The sequence below is a fragment of the Mastomys coucha genome, unplaced genomic scaffold, assembly GCF_008632895.1.
Source record: "Mastomys coucha isolate ucsf_1 unplaced genomic scaffold, UCSF_Mcou_1 pScaffold13, whole genome shotgun sequence".
In the NCBI taxonomy this organism is placed as follows: domain Eukaryota; kingdom Metazoa; phylum Chordata; class Mammalia; order Rodentia; family Muridae; genus Mastomys; species Mastomys coucha.
Genome location: NW_022196895.1, coordinates 81,954,154 through 81,972,332, shown reverse-complemented (window position 1 = coordinate 81,972,332; position 18,179 = coordinate 81,954,154). Strand labels below are relative to the sequence as shown.

General features: G+C 37.5%; 1 pseudogene; it reads right to left on the bottom strand.

Moving 5' to 3' along the window:
* Nucleotides 1-16,977: 16,977 nt before the first annotated feature.
* Nucleotides 16,978-17,875, bottom strand: LOC116087505 (annotated as a pseudogene).
* Between the last annotated feature and the right edge of the window lie 304 nt (nt 17,876-18,179).

Genomic DNA, 18,179 nt, shown 5'->3' with positions numbered 1-18,179 from the left:
TATAAATATAATTAAAATAGTCATGTCATAATGAAAAATAAATTAATTTACTTGTAATGTTCAACTTAGTATTCCATTTTCTTTGAAATGGATGGACATTCTCTTCCACAGTAATTCTTCTAATGCTTGCACCAGTTATGTAGAAGACAGAAGAGTTTTAAAGTCACACAGACAGTAACAGAGGAGCTCTTAACTGTGTCTATTGAACCTTCTTTGTCATACATGGAAAGAAAGAGTTGGAGCCTCGATGCTAGCTTACAGTGATCGCTGAGAGATTGTGAAGATAATGAAGAATCCCTGTAACCTAATCTTGGAACCTCAGCTGCACTGTGTTGTGCTCAGAGTATACTTCCTCATATTACAACACATTATGAACACATGTTAGCAGAGATCTGTAGTCAAACAGATTCTTAGGTTAGGATTTTTCCCTCTCTCTCTCCCTGCTTCTTCCCTCCCCCACCTCTCCTTCCCTTCTCTCCCTCTCCTTCTTTTTTCCTCTTTTCCTCATTTTGGTTGGCTATTGTTTTTGACACCTACCCAGTTCTTTCAATAGAAAACTCACAACCCAGGAAGGTTGATACTTTAGGCTCTTTGCTCTGTGTGGTCTACAGATAAAAGACTATTCCTTCCTGCACTGGAGTCTGGAAAGTGTAAGTTACAGGCACCAGACCAGCATACTGGCCAGAGTCATATTGGGTTCAGAGGCAGTACTCACAGTGGCTGACACTGCCTCTTGAACTCATTTTATAAGGAGTTATATCCACTCAAGAAATCTTGGCCCACTTGGCCAAGCCAGTCCCCCAAAGCCCCATTTTCTAACAATTTCACATAGAAGAACATGGATTTCAGCTGATGGGTTTTTGTGAAAAAAATAAATATTTGGGCTACAAATGCAAAATAAATCAAAACTCTGACCTAAAACATGTCCTATGAACTCTACGTATAAGGTATGAGTGCCACCGCCTAGTTAAGTCTTAAACAAAATCTTCCCATCATCGTGGCTGTTTCCTGATGTTTTCACAGCTGAAGGAGGCTTTTAGCTACAGTTTATTAATAGAGAAAAGGAAAGTCTGACTTAAGAATACTTGAAGCTTCTCCCACACTAGGAAGAAGCCAACATTTAAATAGGAAGCCTCTGAACCTGAGCTGAGTGCCTCTCCAGTACATGCGGCACAGATAAACCTACAGAGTTTGTGTCTCAGATCACTGGGCTCTGATGCAGACCCGCCACAGTTTCCATCCATTCTCTCCTTTGTAACCTGGAACACAGGCTTTGAGTTCTGTCTCCTTGGGTAAAAGTCATCTTCTTAATACTCATTTTTAAGAAAAGCATTAGCCTGATCTTGTCCCTTCTCTGAGCAATTGGCATATGTTAAGATCCTGTTTAATTTTAATACTATGGTGGCATATGTTAAGATCCTGTTTAATTTTAATACTAACTAACTTTTTTCACACTTATCTGAAATTATCTGAATTAATAAATCACTCTAATAAATACTGTTTGTTGTCACAGGGTGATCTATATCAGGGCCTGGTAGGTTGAGCACATGGGAGGTTGAGCAAAACAGAGTCTACACAGCTGATGAATTTGTAAGCATACATTGTACCATCACCAAGATCAATTGAGCACTTAAAAGTGCTTGAATGTGTGGTAAATTGTAAATTAAATAAGTTATTTGGACTTATGCATTTGTGTTTGACAATATTCTACAAACAGTTAATTTGTAGTTTTACTGTTTTCACATTTTCCAATTATGGGGTAAAGATAATATGTCTTAAATTTTTCATCCTTTTCTTTGAGAAATAAATTAACAGAAAGGATACTTAATTGTGTGCAACATATTTATTTGAGATGCATATACACTGGGGAAGGTTTAAGTCCCGCACACTAACGGAACTCTTCACTTGTGTAGTTAAACAGTGATAAGACCACTTAGATCTCTGCATTCTCCTAGAACTCAAGCTTTGGTATTAGCAACAGTGGCTGTGAGATTAAGGCTGAAGTGCCCTCTAACTGTACTTTTGTGTCTTTTGACCAACACCTGCCCTTCCTTTTCTCTTGGAGTTGCTCTGGCATGTTCCGACTTGACAAGGTTCGTTGTTTGTGGTCCACGTTTGAGTGAATTCAGGGCAGACTTGTTTGGGGACCTAGTTTATTTTACTTAGCAAATAAATTACTAACACAGTTTCTGATACACACACATATATATGGAGGATATCTGATTAATAGTACTCACTTGTCCTTCTGAGTCACGGTCTGTTTATGTAGGGAAACTATTCTTTTCATGGTCAGATATGCATTTGACTTCATAGTGTCAAATCCTGGCAACCCTGATATCTTCATATTACTTAGAGAGTAAATGCTTACCACTTTTATTTAAATATTGTTTTCAGCTACATATGCCAGTATATGCTCATTTTCCTATAACAGTGAAAACAATAAATAAATAAATAAATAAATAAATAAATAAACAGGATTAGAAGCTCAAATTTATCATGTGCTGCATAGTGAGTTTGTGTCTAATATGGCTTCATAAGCACCCACTAAACACACACACACACACACAATCATGAAAATTTCATTTGAAAGTGATTGTCAAATTGTCAAAATGAACACAAAAGCTACTTAGTGATCTGAGTTACCTACATGGTCTACAACACGATAATGATGACAAATCTTAAAAATCAAAAAAATTCTTTAATATGCCATTCAAAGTGAAAATGAATTTATCATTAAATTCATAAAATGATGAAAATGAGTATACATCAATCATATATGTATATTATATATATGATTTTTTTTCAGAGCTGAGGACCCAACCCAGGGCCTTGTGTTTGCTAGGCAAGTGCTTTACCACTGAGCTAAATCCACAACCCCTATGATATATTATTTTAGCTTGGATTAGATCGACTAATGGGATTTGGTCTTGATAGTCAGCAATGGCTGTCTTCACACTAGAGAGGCCAAGACTTCAATAGCTGTTAGAAGCATCAGTCTCAGCATAGTGACCATTAACAATGACCTGGAAGATTCCTGGGGAACGACTGGTTTTAGTCCATTCTGAAAGACTTAAAGGGCTGGGTTTTTATTTCGGTCAAGGAATGCAGCAGCAGTGGTCACACAGAACGATCCAATTGACAGAACTGCAGGAAAGTGGTAAGGCAATACGCAAAGCTTTCCCTCCCTGCCCCTTTGCATTGTGTTTCATTGGAAGATGCTCTCAGCATTTCAGGTGGACCTTCCCACCTCTAATAACTTGATTGAGAATATTTCTCACAGGTATGTGCAGCAGCTTACCTCTGAATTGATCACAGATCCAGGCAACATCACAGGGAAGATTAATGATAACAAATAGACTTCAAATTCTTTATTAATACACACCACACATGTCACTCAATAGTTTTAAATATTTAGGCATAAACTTTCCATTTTATTTGTTGAAGTAAAATAATACTAAAATATATTTAGTACACATTAGAGGTTCTAATTAGAAATAATTTGGGTAATTTTTCCAAAACAGAGAATTATGGCTAAATAGATTTTAATATTTTCTTTTAAATACATTAAATTGAAAATACTTTAAAACATAAGGCCATTATTTGTTGCCAAGTTTTATTTTCTAGGATAAGTAGAAAATGCATGTTCACAGCATTACATAGAAATGTGAACTGAAACATAGAGGTAATTTAATTTTTCTGTATCATTCCAATTTTAGTATATGTGCTGCCCAAGCGAGCACTGTAATTTTTCTAATGTATTAAAATAACCATTGACCTAACATAGTTAGTCTTCCATATTAAAATAAACAATTTATGCTAGAGCTTTTTTGTTTTGCAGTTCATAAGTCTTCAATACACTCATGTTTAAGAATGAGAGCAAGCTCAATGTAGCATCTTTAGCTATGGGATTAGCATACCTACCAGTGGAAGACACCATGGTCATTCAGCAGAATGAAAAATAAATAAATAAAGCAATCAAGGATGTTTCTTTGTCCTGAGATCTTGGCACTTATGACAAAGTCTGTGACTTAGAGACATGGCCACATACTCGCCATGACAAGAACAGTATGTGTGAGCCAGTGAAGGATTTATCTGGATAATAGTGAAGATTGTCAAAACAGAGCTGTGAGTGAGGGAAAAAATACTAAGATATATGAGTGTAGGGAACAGAGGGCCAATTTATGGTTACATAATATATTGATATAAATATCTGGCACAAGCCACATGCTGGCTGATAGTAGTTGTCCAAGGAACACAACATAAACTATGATGTAATCTATTGCATAGAACTTCTCTGCAAAAATACTACTTGTGGATTACTATATAAATATGGCCTTGAGATAAGAAGGCAGCACCTTCATCTTTTGCTTTTGTCTTTACCTTTATATTATATATGTGGGTTTGTACACATGGGGTGGAATTTCATGGTATACATATGCTGGTCAGGGGACAATTTTAAAGAGTTGATTCTCTTTATGTAGGTTCTGGGGATAGGATTTAGGTCATCATTCTTATTTGACAAGCTCTTTGCCTGCTGAGCTATCTTCCCAGCTTGGATAAATAGTTTTAGATAGTATCAACAAGACCCTAGCTGCCACCAACCCAAACATAATGAATGACAACAGGTAGAATCCAAGGCTTCAAATATTTTCCTATTTTTATTCTACCCAGTTACCTTATGTTCCCATTAATGTATGTTAAAATTGACTTCATTTATTTCTTTCATTATTCTATTAATATAAAAACTTTACACAACTCTCATCATGGAAGAACACAGCATTTTGGGTAACCTGAGTCTGCGCCCCTAGGCAGTATACATTCAGTTTTGGCTGCAGAATGAACTGTCTTTTATTTATTTTCAAATGGAAACTGTGGATTTTGTTTTGTTTTGACAATTATAACATTTATCATGACAAATAGAAATAACAGACTTCTCAGGAATATGTTATCTGAATTAGTAGTGAGCGTTGAGGCTATAAGCATGGGTATGCCACTTATCAATCAGCAGCCAGTCCTGTTCTCAGTGCAAAGAGTACATACAGACCTTATTCATCAGAATCTGGGCAAAAACATCTGCGTGCATTATTTTTCCGGCTGGAAAAGAAACATGTGATTCTTCCATGAGTTGAGAGGGTATGCTTTCTCATCAGAGTTAAATTGATTTAAGCAAATTTTCTTTCAGGTTCAGCCAAGTCATATAACCATGTCTGCAAAGTCAGTAATAACTGCCAGAGTCCAGACTGAAAAATGAAAAATGTAAAGCAGTGGCAACATCAAAGACTCTAGCCCCCAAGAAAGCTCAATAATGACTCCTCAAACATGCTTGGATAATCCCTTAGTCATATATGAGAAGGTAGCATTTTGTAAGTATCTTAATGGATCAATTTTCTGCCTCATAAGAAGTTACCATGATCAGTTTCTATAATGGAATTATTGTGTTAGTTGGTGGAGCCTGAATATTCTTCTCAGCAAATTATAATGATTTATTTGTCAAAGTTATAAATGAATGTTTGGGCTGACCACTTGCTTCAAATAACAATGTGCTCTTCTCTGTCCTATCCGCTCATATACTCCTTTCCAGAATTATAATAGTCATTCTATATATTTCATAACAAATAAAATTCCTGAAATACAAACAAGTTATCTTGTCTGTAAATGATAAATACCAAAAAGTTCTGATGTTGAAGTCCCCAAAACTTCCCTTGTGATTTGAAGGCTAATGTCTTAGTGTCTTTCCATGTTACTGGGACACATCATTCTACCAGATGCAAGTTAGGGGGCAAAGAGTTTACTTCAGCTCACAATTCTCAAGACAGGTCATTATGGTTAGGATGTCACAACAGCAGGAACCTGAAGCAGCTGGTCATGCTGCATCCCAGTTAGAAGAAAGCAATAAATCTGTGCATGCTGCTCAGCTCCCTTTTTCCGTGTACAATACAGCAGAACTTCTATTCTGGAAATAAGGTTTGTTGTTGGTTCCCATGTTTTAATAAATAAAAAACAAGATAATCTTTTACAGATAAAACCAAAGACCCATCTACCAGGTGATTCTAGAATCTGTCAAGTTAAGAATTGACATTAACAATGACTGCAGCTAAATGCTCTGATTTCTAAAACTGTTTGAGGCAAAGATTCAGAAGCAATATTTTCCTTAGAGGTTAAAGAAGTCCAAGAAAGAGAAAAAATATTAGACAGAATATGAGGGAAACCAAATGGAGATCCACAGGTCATCATGCCACATCTATTTTCTCAAGATGCAAAAAAGCACCTTAATGGATGCCAGACACACTTTGGTTATTATCAGTATCATCTTGGGAATGGAAACATCTCTAGGCACAAGACTTTATCCAGTGGAAAACTTAGGAGAATGAGCTACAAACATGATATGCAAAGCTGGCCATCATCAACCATTTTGGTGATTCAGGACTGAACAAATAGGTCAGCTTTATTACCAAGTTCAGGCTGTACAATGCAATCAAGTGCTTTGGAATGCCGTGTCTAAGAGAATCTTTGGCCATGCTTAGATTTACCTGACACAGGCATCACATACAACTTGCCACTCACCAATAATATCTCACATTAATATCTAAACAAATAGCTAATCTACATATTAGTCAAAGAGTTTACAGAGAAAAGTAGGGCAAAATGCTCAGAAGTACATGTAAGATTTTGTTTTAAATTAGCTTACAAGATAGCTCACTTCCATATAGGATCCCCCATGCATATTTCACTGTGTCATTCCTGTCTTTCCTTCCCCCCTGTGAATTTCAACTCCCATACCCCATCTTCTACTTTTTGTTAAATTGTCTTACATACTCTTTTCCATTAAATTTATGTTTTTCTAGTCACATGGCAAGTTTCTACATTTCTGGACTTCTCTTGTGTTTTCTCTTATCAAGATGCACACATTAAACACATAGATGATAATATCTGTGTATGAGAGATTGCATATCCCAAGATCATTTTCTTCTATACAGCTGAATAAATGGCCACTATATGTATGTACCACACTTTCATTTATCTGTCCATGCAGTCACAGATATCTTGGCTGATTATATTTTTTTTGTGTGTGTTCTGTATTATGCATGATAGCCACATACTTGTTCTTATTCAAGTGAGTATATTGAATATACGTCAAGCAAAATAAAAGAACTAACAGCAAGGAACAAACAGTGAGGAGTAGATAGAAATAATATTACATCCATCAGAGATGGACAGATTTGCCCATTGAGAGAACAAAGAAAAGGTGGCATCACCAAGCCGTGGCTTGAAATATGCCACAGGAATTGACCAAAGAAGAATTGTACAGGGCTCAACTTTTAGCTTGAGACAAAATATAAAAAAATCAACACACACACTAAGGAGATGGAGCCATGGTTGAAAGTGTTTACTTCACTTCCTGATGACCTCAGTCTCCTTACCTGCACTTGTGGTGGGTGCTTCACAATCTCCACTACCTCCAACTCCAGGAGTTCTGATGGCATCTTCTGAAGTGAGAGGGCACACACACACATGGACACACACATATAGACACACACACTCACACTCAGTCATTCATATATACACATAGAAAAGAACATAAATTTTAGGCAGTGTACTTATTGGCAAACAATAAGGAAATGTATCCCCCACTGCACACACAAATTTATGAAGAAGCAAAATGAAGAGAGGTAAAGCCGCAGAACTGTAGACAGTTACTCTTGGGCAGAGTCGTCAAACACAGATATTGGAAAACAGACAGCTTTCAAATAAATGCTGCTGGAGCCCTTTTTATGTGCATTTTTCCTTGTTTTTTTTTCCTCTCTAAACAGCCATTTTGTGGAAGAACTACCCTACTTTATTTTTATTTTTTTTTTAATGTTTATGTTCTGTGGTATAGGGAATTGAACTTAGGGCCTAGGACATGCTAAGGAAGTGCTCTGCATCTGAGCTGTGTTTGCAGGCATGCTTCTTTAATAGCAATAAGAAAGGGGATGGAGAGATAAAGGCAGAGACTCCCCTTTATTTTATTTTTATTTTTCACTGGATATTTTCTTTATTTACATTTCAAATGTTATCCCCTTTCCTGGTTTTCCTCCTTCCCAGAAACACCTTATCACATTCCCCTTCTCCCTGCTTCTATGAGGATGTTCCCCCACCTACTCACCTACTTCCACCTCCCTTCCCTCGATTCCCCTACACTGGGGCATCTATCGAGTCTTCATAGGACCAAGGACCTCTCCTTCCATTGGTGCATGATAAGGCCATCCTCTGCTATATATGCACTGGAGCCATGTGTACTCCTTTGTTGATGGCTAGGGCCCTGGGAGCTCTGGGGAGGGGGACAGTCTTGTTGGTTGATATTGTTGTTCTTCCCATGGGGTTGCAAACCCCTTCAATTCCTTCAGTCCCTTCTCTAATTCCTCTCTTAGGGACCTTGAACTCAGTCCAATGGTTGGCTGCTAGCATCTGCTTCTGTATTTGTGAGGCTCTGGCAGGGCCTCTCAGGAGACAGCCATATCAGGCTCCTTTCATCATGTACTTCTTGGCATCCACAATAGTGTCTGGGTTTGGTAACTGTATATGGGTTTAATCCTCAGGTGTGACAGTCTCTAGGTTGCCTTTCCTGGGTGGCCTCTGCTCTACACCTTATCTCCAAATTTGCTCTCATGAGTATTTTGTTCTCCTTCTAAGAAGGACCAGAGCACCCACACTTTGGTCTTCCTTCTTAGTGAGCTTCAAGTGGTCTGTGAGTTGTATCCTGGTTATTTGGAGCTTTGGGGATAATATCCACTTATCAGTGAGTGCATGCCATGTGTTTTCTTTTGTGATTGAGTTACCTCACTCAGGATGATACTTTCTAGTTCTATCCATTTGCCTAAGAATTTCATTAATTCATCATTTTTAATAGCTGAGTAGTACCCCATTGTGTAGATGTACCACAATTTCTGTATCCATTCCTCTGTTGTTGGACTTCTGGGTTGTTTCCAGTTTCTAGCTATTATAAATACGGCTGCTATGAACATATGGAGCATGTGTCCTTGTTACATGTTGGAGCATCTTCTGGGTATATGCCCAGGAGTGTAATATCTGGGTTCTCAGGTAGTCCAGTTTTCTGAGGAACTGCCAAACTGATTTCCAGAGAGGTTGTACCAGCTTGCATTCCCACCAGCAATGGAGGATTGTTCCTCTTTCTCCACATCCTTGCCAGCATCTGCTGTCACCTGAGTTTTTGATTTTAACCATTCTGACTGGTGTGAGGTGGAATCTCAGAGTTGTTTTGATTTTCATTTCCCTGATGATTAATGATGTTAAAAGTTTCTTTAGGTGCTTCTCGGCCATTCGGTATTCATCAGTTGAAAATTCTTTGTTTAGGTCTGTACCCCATTTTTTAACAAGGTTATTTGTTTCTCTGGAGTTCTTCTTGAGTTCTTTGTATATATTGGATATTAGCCCTCTGTAGCATGTAAGATTAGTAAAGAACTTTTCCCAATCTGTTGGTTGCCTTTCTGTCTTATTGACAGTGTCCTTTGCCTTAGAGAAGCTTTACAATTTTATGAGGTGCCATTTGTCGATTCTTGATCTTACAGTATAAGCCATTGATGTTCTGTTCAGGAATTTTCCCCCTGTGCCCATATGTTCAAGGCTCTTCCCTAGTTTTTCCTCTATAAATTTCAGTGTATCTGGTTTTATGTGGAGGTCCTTGATTCATTTGGACTTGAGCTTTGTATAAGGAGATAAGATTTGCATTCTTCTACATGCTGACCGCCAGTTCAACTACCACCATTTGTTTAAAATGCTGTCTTTTTTCCACAGGATGGTTTTAGCTCCTAAAACCATCAAAGATTAGTGGCACATTTTTTTTCTTCATGAACCAAACAGTCTTGGTGAACTGCATTTTCCTATTGTTTAAATATCCTCCGTTTATTTGGAGTGAGATATCCATAGATTCTGAATCAGTCTGGACACTACTGAATCCTCATACTACCTCTTAGTTCTGGTTTGACTTTAAGGCACGTGCTGGCAATAAGTGACAGTGCCATCCATCTTTTAAAACTGTGTGGGAACTACGGAAGATTATTTGCATAATTGAATGATGTGATATCATGAGTCTTGGCATAATGTAAGTGATGGAAATTTCCTCTTCCCTGCACTTACATTCTGACCTTTCATGTGAACCTCTCTGCATAAAACAACATCACAAACATGCTACTGTGTTAGCTGAGACTGAAATAATTCATGGAAACATTTCCCACAGGTCTCATTAGAGCAAACCCACTTTGAGAGAACATTGACACTCAACTTCTCTCAGTTGTAAAGTCTTGCAGAGGGTTCAAGCATTATCTGATCATCAGTCATTGTATTCTTTTTATAATCCAAAAGCCAAAGCAATTCATAGTTAAACTGAATTTGATAGTTTTGAAAGCATTCACTATTTAACTCAATACCCTAGTGACTTAGGAAGGACAAACACATCCAATATTAATTCAAAAGAAAAATATTGAGATGATATTTCAAACCAGTCACTATACTCATTTTAAGATATAAAAATATAGGTCAGATCCTAGCAACACTAAGGCATCTAATTGGTTACCTTGATTTAGTCATCTGCTAATTTCTATCTTTCTATGTCATTACTGAATGATTTCACACGCATGAACATGTACACATACACAGAAATCATACAACAATAACAGAGTACTCCAGTATCACAGTGGAATTTGGCTAATTTCTTTTCCCAGAGTTTTCCATAAAAATTTCAACCACTAAAATCTATTTTAATCCAGCAAGCCAGCCCATATATGTCTTTTCTCCACTTACATAACTTATTCTTGCTGAAATCCCTGTCTTTGAGATTATGTAGATACCACACACTATTTACATTCACAAACATGCCTCTGTGCTCACTCTCGAGCATGGGGACATCACATGCAGTTCACCTGAGATTCACACCATTTCACATTTAAAATGCCAGTATTTGTCTTTGTTTTTCCACTCTAGCTATAGAGAAAACCTAATAGACATGTAGTCATGTAATTATAATGTTTGTGCCTTCCATAGATCTAGAATATGATGTCCATGGCTATAACAAGATATTGATAATGGAATAAAGACCTCATGGCTGAACATCCATCTTCCTAGAAATCAGGAATATGGATTTAGATCAATGGAAAATAATCACAGATGGACTTTCAAATATTTGGGTAATTTGAGAACTGTGGTATTTGTTAAAACACATCTGCACCCAATGCTGTTTCTCATATTCTTTCTGATCATGCCTATCTTAGACATTTTGCCCTTCGGCTAGGCTGATCAACACAAATCCACTTTCAGGGAGAACTCTGCCTATCACCTTGGCAGGGCCTCTGCTTCTGTCAGGCCAGAAGTTACATCAGATATTCCAGGACTATGTGACTCATTCCTAGCTACTGTTCACTCCTGTCACAGTATGTGTTTGAAAGTAAGAAATGAAGGTTGCACTTTAAACCTTTCATAAATGATCACTCTATGAAGAAGTGGAAAAGAAATGATTTACTGCTCCTTAAAGCCCATTCTAACAAGCATGTTTTATTTTTCTGTTTTCAATCATGATTATGATATTATTCTCAGTAAATGACATGGAATGACAGTGGCAGTTAAGATCTGCTTTTAGTGGAATTTCAGGTTTCATTTATATAATTTTCTTATATCAGTTCAAAGCATTTTGGCATTCAGATAAAATTCAGCTTCCTATTATGTTCAATTCATAATAATGTACCAAAAAGGACATATGTGCTAAAAAATGATATATGTGTATTTCTGTTAAAATCTATTTTATTATCAAATTAGTTAATATATACATACAACATACATATATAATTATATAATCTATATAGTTATATTAAAGGTGTATGTGTGTGCATATTATGTTGCTTTAGGTTAAAATAAATATTAGATATGTATTACAAAAATCAAGTGGCTATATATTTAAAATACCTAGGGCATTTAAAGACTGAATATTTTCATTATTTTCCAAAGGAAAATTAAAGACACAGCATCTATAGCATCAATATAGCACTTGAGTATTGTCCTGAGTAGACTGATATGACCTTGTTGTTTGGAGTAGAGGTGTAGTCGGTTTGTACAACCTTTTCCACAGTTCCTCAGAAAAATCAAAATCAAAAACCTTCATAATTCTCCTATCTTGTTTTAACAGAAATATAAAATTACTAGCTTTGGGTACATAAGAATTAACATAGAAGATGCTGTGGAGTTGCTCCTGTAGCTATGGTGTGCCAGAGGTTAATCCATCTGGGCAAAGAGCAGATCGAAGCAGAACACTCCATGCTTCAGGATGCTTCATGCAGCAGGACTAATCTAAGACTGGGACTGAACAGCATCTAAAATTGAAAGTGTTCTCAGGTCAACACGGTTAATGAGTCTTATTTACAGGAAGCAATTTAAGCAGTGGCTTAACTTTCACATCATGTAGAACGTTCCTTGACCTACAAGAGTAATAAATAAGAGTTGTCTGGATCTATAATAGGAACTTGGATTACAATGTATGTCCTGTGAACTCACCAAGGGGGTAGGCAGGTGAGTAATTACTCCTTCCCTAGGCAGCAAAAGGAATATGCAAGCCAAAAAGCCTACTCAGAAAGAAAAGAAGCATTCTTGAGTAACAGTGCTAACCAACCCAGTGGTGTCTACTCTGTGTCTTTGACTTCAGAGTCACTAATGAAGTGTAAAATATTTTTTAACTATGTTCTTTTAAGATATAAAGAAATTTACGAAGTCAGGAGAGTAATCGAGAGCACAGAGCACTTTGAAAGGTCCTTTAAGAGTGATAGTAGCTCTCATGACTTCCATGCAAAGGAAGGAGAGTATCAGGAGGTGGTGGTGAGCTCCAAAATCAGGCTTTTAATATCTTGTTAGAGACTATCTCCTCCACTTCTCACGAACTTCACTGTGGGAGATGTGTCCTCTGAGTGACAGGGTCCAGACTAATCCAGGCTTCCATAAGCACAGATAAATAGAAAGCCAACACTTAAAATCTTCTGAACTTCTCAAATATCATTTCTGGGTCAGAATATGAACCCATCTATATTTTTGTGTGACCACAACTCTGACGTGTGCATGAAGCTAATGTTGGACTTTGTTTGTTTGTTTGTTAATCATGAAGCTGGCCATGGCTCTGTATCTGTGGCTTTGCTCCTATTGTCTGAAGAGGCTCCAGGAGAACAAGGGCTTCATTCTGATATACAGGAGATCATTGCCTGTGGTTGGGAAACCAAAATGAACAAGGCATTGGGAGTGAACATCTTCCCAAGGGAGCATCCTTGGTATTCCCAGCCTCCCTAGTTTAACAATGCCAGTGGTCAAATGATCAAATTTACAGCTTGCATATATATGTGTGTGCGTATATACATACACATATACATATGTATAGATATGTATATGTAAATACATATACACACACATACACAACACTATATACATATAATGTGTGTGTATATATATATATATGTACATATATATATATATATATATATATATTATGGTACACACCTTGGTTCACAGTTCCATTTTTCAATCTCTAGTGTTATTTATTAAACTTATGTAGGCCTAGGAAGCAACACTGAGAAAACACACTTCATGATATTTTAAATAATCCCCCAGTGTTTAATCTAGTCAGATTCAAGGATTTTGTAACAGCTGCGGCAACAGTTGTGATGTGCAGAGAAAGTGAGACTTGACTAGGAGGAGGTGATAAGAAGAAACAAATCTTAAAAAAAATAGCAGAAGTTTAGGCCTACAAGGAACAGTTAAAGAAGTAGGTCATGGTGAATATGTCTCTTGCAACACTGTTTTTCTATGAATCTAAGGCTAAGAATATTACTAAAGGAGTTTGGAGACAAATACTGATAGCCTTCATATTGAATCATTGTAAATTTATCCCTAAGAAAAACTGTGTATAATGTACATTTTACTTATTTGAAAACCAGGTTGGAAGTTCTGCTTTATTCTCAACTATGTATGTATGTATGTATGTATGTATGTATGTATGTATGTATATATAGTATAGTATAATATAACTTATCCTATTAAATAATTCTTTAGCATACATACAAAAGTAGGATCTCAGTAATCCAGGAATAAAATAATAGATAATAACAAATAATCTTAAATTAAACATAACATAACAAACATAACATAGATATGGCCAAAAAGCTCACTATGAGGTGGAGTGTTACATTATTTGATTTAAAATAAATGTTAATTTCAAATGGTTTTAGAATACTCTTTGATCCTAAGAATTGTTCTAGTTTTCCTTCCATTGCTGTTAAACATCATGAACAGAAGCAACCTAGGGAGAAAAAAGTTTATTTGAGTTAAACATCAGATCATGTTCTATCATTGAGGGATGTCAAGACAGGAACTCAAATAAGAGCAGAGAAAGCAGCCATGGAGCAAATTCCTCTTACTGACTTGCTCTCCAGGAATTACTCAGTTTGCTTTCTTATACAACACAGGTTCTCAGACCTTCCCAGGGGCGGTACCAAACATACTGAGACCTCTCATGTTAATCATTGCTCATGAAAACACTCCCTACAGGCCTATCTGAGGTAGGTAGTGCCAGGATTGGAGTTCCCTCTTTCTGCATGACTCTAATTTGTGTCAAGTTTACCCAAAATACCAGCACAAGAGTCATTAGAAAAGCTGGTAAAAAAAATGTACTTTTTTGGTCTTATCAAGGATCTGCTAATTTCCTCTAGAAAAATCAGAAGGAGCAAAAACTGATAACTTCATTTAGAGTCATGAAAAATAAATGAAAGCACAAAATCATTTTCAGAGTAGTTAACTATAAAATCCAATTGGTTTCATGAACTTCAGTATGAAGCATAAATGCTCAAGTAGAAAATAGATAGCAGGAAGCTTTACAATGTTATATCCAGAAATTGAAATTTAGGAAATCCTGAGCTAATCAAGGTCGAGGAGAATGTGTGACTGACATACAACTCTTCTTAGACAGGTGTTACCCACAATAGTTTTAAGAACAGGAAGAGCGAGACACACTGGCAAGAAGTAGTGATGAACCTGATGAGATGATGTTTTTAAGACTCTGTGTGTGATAAAAGTTGAAAGATTGAGTAGTTTTCACAGATAATTTCTCAGGAATAGAGAGAGGACAAAGAATAGTTTAGTTTTCAAAATTCCTAGGTCGGGGGTTTGAATCATTATAGTCATCACTAAAACAAACATAGACAGGGAAATAATAAGTTCATATTTTGGGACCTTGCAAATGTGGTAGTGGCAAGGATAGAATAATACAATGTAAACTAATATTATGTAGAAAACAAAGGATGAGATAAAGACTAGAAGTGGAATTAGGCCATAATAATAATAATGAAGAAGTAGCAAAATGATAGAAATTGGAAAGAATATCTAAGAAAATAATGGGAGGTAATGGAAGCAGAAGTAAAAAATAAGAATGGATGGGTAATTAAAGCATAGCATGGTCATCATGTGTGTCTTTAATCCCAGCATTTGGGGTAGAGATATGTAGATCTCTATGAGTTTCAGCAGAGCTAAATCTACCACTCTACTAGGTAAGATCCAGTCTCACAAATTAATAGAGAAAGAAAGAAAGAACAAAAGAAAGAAAGAAAGAAAGAAAGAAAGAAAGAAAGAAAGAAAGAAGAAAGAAAGAAAGAAAGAAAGAAAGAAAGAAAGAAAGAAAGAAAGAAGGAAAGAAGGAAGGAAAGAAAGAAAGGAAGGGAGGAAGAAAGGATGGGTAGATGGACAAGAACAAGATTCCCGAATAGTGTGTATCATTAGAGAATATCATGATGACAATGAAAAGCTTCATGGAACAAAGAGTATAGAATATGGAGATTAGGAGATATGTGAAGCTCTCTTCTTATTGTCCATATCTGATCTGTTTTTTGTGCCAGATCCCATATTCTTTCAACAGGTACTTTCATGCCTAAGTTCCTTTGTATGACTTCCTTTTCTGTGTTAATGGTCATGAAAAATGTTTGGTCTTGTCTAAAAGTTAGCTAATCAAAATGTCTTGAAATTTGAATCTCAGTACCAGAAAATAAAAATAAATGAGAAGGCTCATGCTGAGAAAGAGTCTATGACAGGCATATGTCTTAATTCTTATAATTTAAGTTTCCCAAATGCTCCCTTTGAGAATTTTGGTCATATAATCCTTTGACATGACAAATTATTTTTGTTTTTTCTATTTGGTGTCTCTTGATTTTGGAACTCAGATTTAATTTCTGTTGCTTTCCATTATAAATTTTTACATAAACTAGAGAAGAAACTAAATATGAGTACACGGATAATAGAACAAAGATGCTAAAAGGTCTGTGTCGAGTCAAGTAAAAGGACCAAACAGCTCTGTGGCATCTGCACCAAATACCTTTTGGCCTCTTAGAATCTTAGCAACAAAAATTTAGTAGACGATTACCTAAATTATTGTTATTTTGGAAAACTTCATGAAAGAGAAAGGAGTTGGTTGAATTTAACCAGTTTGGTTAAAAAAAAAAATCAAGTGAAAACCTTCACATTTAAAAAAAAAAAATCAGCCAATACTTTGTCTATAATGACACAAGACAGAGAGAGAGAGAGGGAGAGAGAGAGAGAGAGAGAGAGAGAGAGAGAGAGAGAGAGAGAAAGACTTTTCTATTTTAATTCAGATTTATTTTTAGAATCCTCAGCTTCGCACTACAGTGTGGATGTGCTGAGCAGTTAGAAAGGGAAGCCCTCCCTGGCCTGAAGTCCTGCAAGGAGACTCCACAGCTCCCAAAGACTCCCCACAAATGCCTGAAATACCTCATTTCTTGGCTCCCCTTGCTGAGCATCCAGGCACCTGAGACCAAAAATTCCACGACCCCTAGGCTTCAGAGCTGGGAGTAGGGCCAGAGTGACTGACTGGGCTCCCAACTTGGGGTCAGTCATGGGGAGGATAACAGATCCTTGGCCTACGAGGCTCCTGCTCAACCTTCAGCCCTAGATACAGGTGATGAGCACGTCCACAGTGGTGAGCACTTCAATCTCCTCAAAGAGCACACGGTGTGAGTGGGGCCTGATCTCGTGGGCTGCCCTCAGCAAGTCTTGAGTATGTTGCAAGAGATTCTGATTCCGACGGCGGCCGAGTCTTCCAGTGCTAGAATAACCAGAAAGTGCTCTTGCCTGATGTCTGGGTAGCTCTGTATAAGTGTTTCCAGGTGCCGCCTAGGAGCTCAGCCACCGACAGGATGGCTTGGTCCAGCCACTGGCTTCAGAGACCAAGCCCTGGAAGGTTTGCTAATGGTCTGAGCATCCAGGTTCATCTTATGGGAGCCGTTCACTCGATCCGGGCCCTGAACCTCTCGTGGGGCCTCAGCACTTGCCCCAGGTATTCTCAGACCACAAAACTGTGCACCTTCTGCAGTGTCCCCAGTGCCAGTGGTGGGGTCACATGCTCAAGATGATGTGCAAAGTCCATCACCTTGTCCATGAGGGGACGCAGTGTGTCCTGTGTGAGCCAGCTTTTGGTATATAGCACCTTAAATAGTGGCTGCATGGCTTGCTGTGCAATCTGGAGCAAACGCTTTTGGAAACTATTGGTGGAAACCACCAGGGGTTTCTCCAGTTTCTTTATGGCTCCTGGGAACCTGGTCAGAAGACTGGTTCTCAGCTCCACGCAGGCGTTAATGCAAGAACCCAGGTACCATTCGCTTACCGCCTTCGATGCCAGAAAAGCTTTTTCAAACCTGGGCACAAAGAGGCAGAGCGCACGCTCGCAGATCTGCAGGGTGGTGGTCTCCAGCTCCAAGGAGATAGTGCCAGCTGCCTTCATGTGCTCAGCTACCAGCTTGTGCACATTGATGGACAGGGGTGCAAATACAATGTACAAAAAAACCATGTTTTTTTCTAATATTTATTTTTGCATGAAATTGGCAAATACATTTCCTAAACTCATGCCAACCCCATGGGTTTGAGACTAGGTATGCTTGTGTTATACCATTATTAAGGACATGAGGGTCTGAAGAGCAGACTCTGGGGAAATAGAATGAAAGCAAATAAGTCACCAGCATGGTAATGTTGCTTTCAGGTCTGCCACAGCCTTCATCTTGCTGGGATAAAATATCATCAGAGATCTTTGTATCTCTTAAGGCTACTCAGTACTCTAATATATTTACAGTGCATGATTTATTTATTTTGTGTGC